The 10150-nt window shown below is 38.0% G+C and overlaps 1 pseudogene; it reads right to left on the reverse strand.

Annotated features, from left to right (window-relative positions):
• Window positions 1–613: 613 nt before the first annotated feature.
• Window positions 614–2843, reverse strand: LOC112581603 (annotated as a pseudogene).
• Between the last annotated feature and the right edge of the window lie 7307 nt (window positions 2844–10150).

Raw genomic sequence — 10150 nt, forward strand, 5'->3', positions numbered from 1 at the left:
CTAATGAGACACTACAAAGGCAAAACATGAAGCTACAAGCCAGAGAAAGTGGTGTCACTAGAGAACAGTCAGCATTGAGGTAACAAAAGATCCTTTCAGGGTTTGTACTCTGAAAGGAATATGGACAGTTGCAAAACAGAGAAAGAAGGGGAAATTGCTAGAAAACACTCAGATTCCCCTACTCCCACCAACTTGGATGCAGTTATTATTTTCTCATCATCTAAATCCAATCGTAAGTACAGAAAAGGACAGCGACTATGCCTGAAGGAATGGGAAGTTTCAAGCAAATTTCTTACAGGGCATGACCATGATCATTAGTTATATCGCAGTTGGCTATCATTTTATTGATCAGGAAATCTCTTAACTCACTCTTTCCTAGTGAGAGGAAAGATAGGTCTTCAGAATAGATCATTGCCATGGAGATAATGTGTGCTTTGATAACCCAGAAACCCTTAACTCTTTGAAACTAGGGTCTTTTACTTAATGTGAGATGGCAGTGATGATATTAACTATCATTTTATAGGAACATAGAAATAACGCTAGATGATATTTTCTGATGTATTTACATGAAAAACATAGAAACAAATTTCTTCTGTAATTTCAAGCCTTCAAATCAAGTTGATAATTTACTTAGTAGTTTTCTCAGTGCTACAGTGATATCTTTGTTCCTCAGAGTATATATAATGGGATTCAACTTTGGGATCAAAACTGAGTAGAAAAGAAAGATCAGCGTCCCAGTTTCTTCAAACTGATTTGGTTTGGGCTGTAATCAGGTGGTAGAGGCTGTGCCGTAGAATAAGACCACCACTGTGAGGTGAGACGAGCAAGAGGAGAAGGCTTTAGCCCTCCATCTGGTGGATCACGATTTCATAATGTTGGAGATGATTTTGCCATTAGGAGACAACAGCCAACAGAAATGGAACCATGATGAACACCACTGCAACTACATAAACTGCTATCTTGTTCACAAATGTGTCCCTACAAGTAAGCTTGAATACTGGGGGAGGTCACAGAAAAGATGATTAATTGTGGTAGACCCACAAAAGGGCAGAGAGAAAACCTGTCATGTTTGCCCAATTACAACAGGAACTCCACTGACCCAGGAGGCAGTGACCAGCTGGACACAGACTGGGGGATCAGACCATAGTGAAGAGGGTTACAAATGGCCATGTAGTGGTCATAGGCCATGACAGCCAGGAGGAGACACTCTAAACCTCCAAACAGAAGGACCTAGCATGTGTGTAGCACAGGCAATGAAAAAATGTGTCCTTTCTGGTTCAGAAGGTCCACGAGCATTCTTGGGATAATGACAGTTACATAACAGATTTCTAAAATGGAAAAATGGTTGAGGAAAAAGTACATGGGTGCCGGGGTCCAGACCCAGTTGGATCCAGGGATTCCCTCAGGATGATGGCGTTGGCGATTAGAATAGCAAAGGCTGAGAGATTTTTTTAGATGCTCAATAATAACTGGTTTACATGAGAAATCAATAAAGTTCGTGACACCAAACTTGCTCTGACCATGAAGGCCGCAGGCGCCCTCTCGAATAGTGGAAGGTGCCCCACCTTAGGCACCTTCTCTAGTGGGTCTTAGAAGCCCAGGCAAATAAGTAGTTGCAGAGGACCCCTGTGCTCCAAATTATTTTGGCATGAAGGAAGAACAGAAAAGAAAATGAGGAAAAGGAAACAAGAAAGAACAACAAGGGGAGACCAAGCTTTGGTGAGCAAGGCCCGTAGCTTTATTTTCAACAGGGGCTTTTATACCCTAAGTTGCACATAGAGGATAATAGGGGGTGTGAAATCATGCAAAGTCAGCAGTCTTTGATCCTTATCGAAACCAGGGTTTCTTTTCTGCAAATTTATTGTATACAAATGGTTTAGGTGATTTACATCATCTTCTGGCCAGAAGGCCTGTTAACATTTTATGACTCTGATAAAGGTTTGTCAACCATAAGACTTATTTTCTCTAAGAGTAATTATTTTAAAGTTTGACGCCATCCTCTGAAGGTGTTAGATAAAGTTGCATTCCTATAGGGCAGAGGGGCAGTGGGTTTACAACAAAGGAAATAATTTATTACCTTAAGGGTCTAAAGTTGTTAACACCAAGGCCACTACTTATATTTTCTACATACCAACTATATCAATTAATACACTCCCAAGGATACAATACAGGGGATGTGGAAACTTGGCAGCAAGCATTGGCTCCACAATGAAATCTTCTACTAGTTCTATTCTGACAATTTCTAACTCTCCAAGAGGCTCTATACTATTTGAATATCTTAAGCTCCTCATGCCTTTCACAGTTGGGAGACTGTAAATAATCATAAGCATAGCTGTAGGAGTCCGGGTAAATGTGTCAGGCAAGTTAGAGAGTCATCTGAGGGGTTTGTGGACTAAAACACTCTTGTCATGCCCAGGAACTTTATTAACTGGAGCTGTAAGTTAACTCTTTTTCAGAGAGAGAGATGGTGGTGGGGGACAGCCCCCCGTAAAGTCAGAGGTGTAGGTGAGAGCACAAAGCAGTAAAGTAGGCAGACTCTTCTTTTGGGGTAGATGCTCAGGAAGGCCCAGAGGGGCACCCCTCGAGTTCTGGCTTGCCTTGCCCACCAGAACTCTCCCACATAACCTTGTTATGGGTGGGGACTCCCATGTTGGCTCCGAGCACATGGGGGTTTGGAGAGTAGGGTCAATTTTTGTTATCAGTACAATGATACTATTGCACATCAGGATGGTCAGATAGAGAACTTAAAATATCCCAAAAAGAATCCATTGGAAATTGGGAATATCAGAAAACCCCAAGATGATAAATTCCATCATTGTGGTGATATTTGATTTTTCTGTTCTTAATTTGTACTTCATCTGTAGATATGGTAAATTCAAGATAGTTAATTTATTAATGCTTTTGAGCAACATTTCCCTTCTGTTAACTGAATTAGATGCATGAACTTATTTACATAATCCATGCAAGTATTGCCTCTTTTGCCTTGCTCAGTTTCTAAGAAAGGAGATTTGAAACCTCATCAATGAACTGATGTACAGTTAAAATCAATTAGAGAAATAAAATCTTCATTTTCTTATACTTGGATGTAGTGATATCAGAGGGCTTCCCTGGTGTCTCAGCAGTAAAAGAATTTGCCTGGAATGCAGGAGATACAGGAGATGTGGGTTTGATCCATGGGCAAGGAAGATCCCTTGGAGGAGGGGATGGCAACCCACTCTAGTATTCTTGTCTAGAGAAGTCCATGGACAAGGAGCCTGGTGGGCTATGGTCCATGGGATCACAAAGAGTCAGACATGATGGAAGTGACTGGACAGTAGCAGTAATGATACCAGAAACAATAAGATGCATGCATTTTTATTTAGAGCTTATTGTACAGGAATAGTATTAAATTATTTCAAACCCTTTTAAAAGTGAAATTATATATGAAACAGGCTTGCTATTGTTTTTCTTTGGGTTCATCAATTTCTTTTTCTGTATCTATTGACTTATTCCTTTTCCTTTCAATTCAAAGCTTTTCACTTAAAACTTTTGCCTAATTCTTATTTAAAATATGTTAAGTCCTCCCACTTCTACTCCAATGAGAACTGACTTTCTTAAACTCATTCCTTGTTACTGGGGGAACAGATATATGTAATAGTATTGTTCTCTACTGTGTACTTCACCCGTCAGTTATGCTACACATGGAAAGCATTAGTTACATCATGGGGTCCAATAACATTCCCTATTAATACCCATTGTACACTGCATTACAAATACTGATTAACCTTTAAATCATTCCAAAAATATGACCCATTCTTCAGGATATTCAGAGTTCCCTGATAGCTCAGTTGGTAAAGAATCCACCTGTAATGCAGGAGACCCTGGTTTGATTCCTGGGTCAGGAAGATCCAATGGAGAAGGGATAGGCTACCCACTCCAGTATTCTCGGGTTTCCCTTGTGACTCAGCTGGTAAAGAATCTGCCTGCAAGGTGGGAGACCTGGGTTCAATCCCTACCAGGGTCCAGCCACGGTTGGATCTAGGGATATCTTCAGGAGGACAGCGTTGGTGAAAGGACAGTAAAGGGGAGAGACAGAGGCTTGATCTGACTGGTTTATGTGGGAAACCAATAAAGTTCGTGACACCAAACTTGTTCTGACCACGGAGGACATGGGCACGCTCTCAAATAGCTGAAGGTACTCCATCTTAGGCACCTTTTCGAGTGGGTCTTAGAAGTTCAGGCAAGTAAGTGGTCTCAGAGAGTCCCCACGCTCCAAATCAGTCATCTTGAAGGAAGAACAGAGAAGAAAAGGATAAAAAAGGAAGCAAGAATGACACGGGGAGACCAAGCCTGATGAGCAAGTCCAGTAGTTTTATTTTTAAAGGGAGCTTATATACCTTAAGTTGTGTATAGAGGATAATAGGGGGTGTAAAATCATGTAAAGTCAGCAGTCTTTGATCTATATCAAGACCAGGCTTTTTTTTCTGCAAACTTATCATATACAAATGTTTTAGGTGATTTACATCATCTTTTGGCCAGAAGGCCCATCAACATTTTATGACTCTTTGTTCTGATAAAGGTTAGTTAACCAGAAAACTTTTTTTTTTTTAAGAGTAATTATTTTAAAGTTTGGCGCCATCTCCCGAAAGTGTTAAATAAAGTTGCATTTCTAAAGGGCAAAGGTGCAGTGGGCTCACAACAAGGAAAGGATTTATTACCTTAAGGGTCTAAAGTTGTTAACACCAAGGCCACTACTTATTTTTTTTATATACCAACTATATTAATTAATATACTCTCAAGGACACAATACAAGGGATGTGGAAACTTGGCAACAAGCATTGGCTCAACAATGAAATCATCCACCAGTTTTATTTTAATAATTTTTAACTCCCCGAGAGGCTCTGTACTATTTGAATACCTTAAGCTTCCCATGTCTCTCGCGGTTGGGAGGCTTTAAACAATCGTATGTGTAGCTGTAGGAGTCTTGATAAACCTGTCAGGAAAGTTAGAGAGCCATCTGAGGGGTTTGGATTGAAACACTCTTATGCCCAGGAGGCTTATTAACTAGAGCTCTAAGTTGATATTTTTCAGAGAAAGGTGGTCGGGGATAGCCCCCCGTTAATGCCAGAGGAGTTGGCGAAAGTCATAAAATAGTAAAACAGACAGATTTTGGTTTTGGGGTAGATGTTCAAGTAGATCCAGGGGGCCCCTCGAGTCCTGACTCGCCTTTGCATATCAGGCCTCTCCGCATGACCTTTGTCATGGGTGGGAACTCCCGTGCTGGCTCCAGGCAGATCCCTGGGTTGGGAACATCCCCTGGAGAAGGGAAAGGCTACCCCCTCTAGAATTCTGGCCTGGAGAACTCTATGGACTGTCCATGCAGTCACAAAGAGTCAGACATGACTGAGTGATTTTCACTTTCATGATATTTTAATATAGTCTGTTCTTAACCTATGTGATTCTCTGACCCATTGTCATCTACTTCTCTTACAACCAAATAAAATAATTCCTATATAATTACCTTGTAATTTTATCTAATAAATGTAACTTTGTTTAAACCCTATGATTATTTATTTTAGGAATGCAAATGGAAAAAGCATATGAGTGGGACTAACACACACACACACACACACAGAGGCCTGTTATCTTGCTTCACTTCAAGTTCATGCAATCAGATATCAGGCAGTCAACACTGTGTGACAATTTTCATAACACTTTATTGTTTATTCTCTGTGTTTTCATATTTCATTAAATCTACTATATCTGTTCCCATTTCCAGCTACAAAAACTATCGTTTTTGCATTGATTCTTTTTTCTAATTTTATTTTATTTTTAAACTTTACATAATTGTATTAGTTTTGCCAAATATCAAAATGAATCCGCCACAGGTATACATGTGTTCCCCATCCTGAACCCTCCTCGCTCCTCCCTCCCCATACCATCCCTCTGGGTCGTCCCAGTGCACTAGCCTCAAGCATCCAGTATCGTGCATCGAATCTGGACTGGCAACTCGTTTCATACATGATATTTTACATGTTTCAATGCCATTCTCCCAAATCTTCCCACCCTCTCCCTCTCCCAGAGTCCATAAGACTGTTCTATACATCAGTGTCTCTTTTGCTATCTCGTACACAGGGTTATGTTACCATCTTTCTAAATTCCATATATATGCGTTAGTATACTGTATTGGTGTTTTTCTTTCTGGATTACTTCACTCTGTATAATAGGCTCCAGTTTCATCCACCTCATTAGAACGGATTCAAATGTATTCTTTTTAATGGCTGAGTAATACTCTATTGTGTATATGTACCATGGCTTTCTTATCCATTCATCTGCTGATGGGCACTAGGTTGCTTCTATGTCCTGGCTATTATAAACAGTGCTGCGATGAATATTGGGGTACTCGTGTCTCTTTCCCTTCTTGTTTCCTCAGTGTGTATGCCCAGCAGTGGGATTGCTGGATCATAAGGCAGTTCTATTTCCAGTTTTTTAAGGAATCTCCACACTGTTCTCCATAGTGGCTGTACTAGTTTGCATTCCCACCAACAGTGTAAGAGGGTTCCCTTTTCTCCACACCCTCTCCAGCATTTATTGCTTGTAGACTTTTGGATCGCAGCCATTCTGACTGGTGTGAAATGGTACCTCATAGTGGTTTTGATTTGCATTTCTCTGATAATGAGTGATGTTGAGCATCTTTTCATGTGTTTGTTAGCCATCTGTATGTCTTCTTTGGAGAAATGTCTATTTAGTTCTTTGGCCCATTTTTTGATTGGGTCATTTATTTTTCTGGAGTTGAGCTGTAGGAGTTGCTTGTATATTTTTTTAGATTAGTTGTTTGTCAGTTGCTTCATTTGCTATTATCTTCTCCCATTCTGAAGGCTGTCTTTTCACCTTGCTAATAGTTTCCTTTGATGTGCAGAAGCTTTTAAGGTTAATTAGGTCCCATTTGTTTATTTTTGCTTTTATTTCCAATATTCTGGGAGGTGGGTCATAGAGGATCCTGCTGTGATGTTTGTCGAAGAGAGTTTTGCCTATGTTCTCCTCTAGGAGTTTTATAGTTTCTGGTCTTACGTTTAGATCTTTAATCCATTTTGAGTTTATTTTTGTGTATGGTGTTAGAAAGTGTTCTAGTTTCCTTCTTTTACAAGTGGTTGACCAGATTTCCCAGCACCACTTGATAAAGAGATTGTCTTTAATCCATTGTATATTCTTGCCTCCTTTGTCAAAGACAAGGTGTCCATATGTGCATGGATTTATCTCTGGGCTTTCTATTTTGTTCTATTGATCTATATTTCTGTCTTTGTGCCAGTACCATACTGTCTTGATAACTGTGGCTTTGTAGTAGAGCCTGAAGTCAGGCAGGTTGATTCCTCCAGTTCCATTCTTCTTTCTCAAGATCGCTTTGGCTATTCAAGGTTTTTTGTATTTCCATACAAATTGTGAAATTATTTGTTCTAGTTCTGTGAAGAATACTGTTGGTAGCTTGATAGGGATTGCATTGAATCTATAGGTTGCTTTGGGTAGTATACTCATTTTCACTATATTGATTCTTCCAATCCATGAACATGGTATATTTCTCCATCTGTTAGTGTCCTCTTTGATTTCTTTCACCAGTGTTTTATAGTTTTCTATATATAGGTCTTTAGTTTTTTTAGGTAGATATATTCCTAAGTATTTTATTGTTTCCGTTGCAATGGTGAATGGAATTGTTTCCTTAATTTCTCTTTCTGTTTTCTCATTATTAGTGTATAGGAATGCAAGGGATTTCTGGGCATTGATTCTTTGATAAAAAAAAAAATTGAGTCAACAAATGTTCTCTCATATTTCTCTATTTCCACTAGAATTAGTTTTCAAAATTACCTTAAGTTAACGTTTTATTATAAATACTATTATTATTATTGCTATTTCACTTATTTCTAATTTTATTTTATCATTTAGAAAGTTAAGAAATACATTGGTTAATTTGTCAACTAATTTTCATATAAAGGTCTCAGAATTTCATATTTCTCTGTTTTATACTTTTTATCTTAAACCTCAAATTCACAACTACTTTTATTTTTTAAATTTATTTATTTTAATTAGAGGCAAATTACTTTACAATATTGTATTGGTTTTGCCATACATCAACATGAATCTGCCACAGGTGTACACGTGTTTCCAATCCTGAACCCCCCTCTCACCTCCCTCCATATACCATCCCTCTGGGTCATCCCAGTGCACCAGACCCAAGCTTCCTGTATCCTGCATCGAACCTGGACTGGCGATTCGTTTCTTACATGATATTATACTACTTTTAAATAAAACCATCTAACATCTTACCTTCATGGATTTACATGAAGTTATCTATGAGAATATAGATGTTTTGACCCTGTAAATTTTTACAATTCTTTTGAATCAGGAAGTCACTGTCATTCAAAGATTAGCTGCTTTTATGTAGGAAGTAGTCATGCTCACCCTGGGGGACATTTTCTCTTGAGTATCAATTTAATTTATAGTAGACTGTTTCTGTTCAGTGATCATCTGGGTTTATGCTTTAAGAATACTTTTTCTATAGATGATTTGTCCTCTGAACCTCCTTCTTGGCATAAATGTTCCCCCCTGTGGGGGTGGAAAAATGACACTTAATTATCTAATATCAATAGTGGAAAAATGACAATTATCTAGAAAGAAAAATAAAACTTTCAATATTGCATTTCAGACCATTAGTAATTACTGTAAGTTTGCCTTCCTTAATTTTATTCCCATAATTCATTAAGATCTCATCTTTCACATCTTTAGAAAAGTGTGTCACTTACTAATACATAAACATGATATGGTTGTTCTTTCCAATACACTGTGGGGAGGATTAGATCCCTTTTTAGCAGTGGAACACTGTTCCTAGATTAACTTTTGTGGAAATTAAAGCATGTTGTATCTGCTGACAAAAATCTAGGTAGTTTTATTCATGTTAGGATATCTAGTTGGTCATCAGCATAGGTATCTAGCAGATTCAAAATGAGAGGCACATTTAAAATAGCCTAGAGCCTGTTTTAAGAGAAAGACAGATATCCTATATTAACATACACATGCATAAATATATATGTATGTATGTGTGTGTATGTGTATGTATATATATATATATATATATATATATATATATATATCTGGGTGTGCTTGCTTGAGAAAAATGATACTGATAAACCTATTTGCAAGGCAGGAATATAGACACAGACATAGAGAACAGACTTGTGGACACAGCGAAGGAAGGAGAGGGTGGGGCAAACTGAAAGAGTAACATTGAGATATACACACCACCACAAGTAAAGCAGATAGCTAGTGGGAAGTTCCTAAATATATAAAACAGGGAGCTCAACCTGGTGCTCTGTGACAACCTTAGGGGGGTGCGGTGTGGAAGGGAGGTTAAAGACAGAGGGGATATATGTACATCTATGACTGATTTACTTTGTTGTATGGCAGAACCAAAACAACATTGTAAAGCAATTATCCTCCAATTAATACATTTTAAAAAAATAAACATTTAAACACAATTATTTAAGACAGGAAAGAAAGAAGAAAAAAAAAACTTATCCTGTCAAAATGTTTTTTCTATTTCAACTACTTCCAGGCAGGTATGTAGGTAAAATTATCAGGAATGAGGTTACAAGGCCAATATCCACTTCTGCTCATAAGCACATTTTTTCTTTCTGTTTAGAGATTCTTTGACAATTTGAAACACTATTCATGTTTCTAAAATTGCATTTCTTTTTTATATTTTAAATTTACTTCTTTTTATTACAGCATGTTCCTCATAAATTGGACTTACGTACTCTTTTTTAGGATTGATGGTGTATCCATGTCATTTAGTATCATGTTTATTTACAAATGAGAATTGCACTGATGACTTGTTTCAACTAAGTTTTATTTACAGGATGGAACAAACTGAATGACCTTCACCCATCACCCATGTGAGTAAACTGATCTAATCCTTAAATCTATCATTAGGATATTGAATTGAATGTTTCTCTGTTCAATTCAATATCATCATCACCTGAACACAAATCTACACTCTGAGACAATACCTCAAATATACCAGTGTAACAAAATAAAGAAACATCTTGCAATCATATTACAGCACAAGTTTGCAGTCAGTGATGAAGAAACTCTGGTGTTTCCATCTAAGAGTCCCACTGTT

The sequence above is a fragment of the Bubalus bubalis genome, chromosome 23, assembly GCF_019923935.1.
Source record: "Bubalus bubalis isolate 160015118507 breed Murrah chromosome 23, NDDB_SH_1, whole genome shotgun sequence".
In the NCBI taxonomy this organism is placed as follows: domain Eukaryota; kingdom Metazoa; phylum Chordata; class Mammalia; order Artiodactyla; family Bovidae; genus Bubalus; species Bubalus bubalis.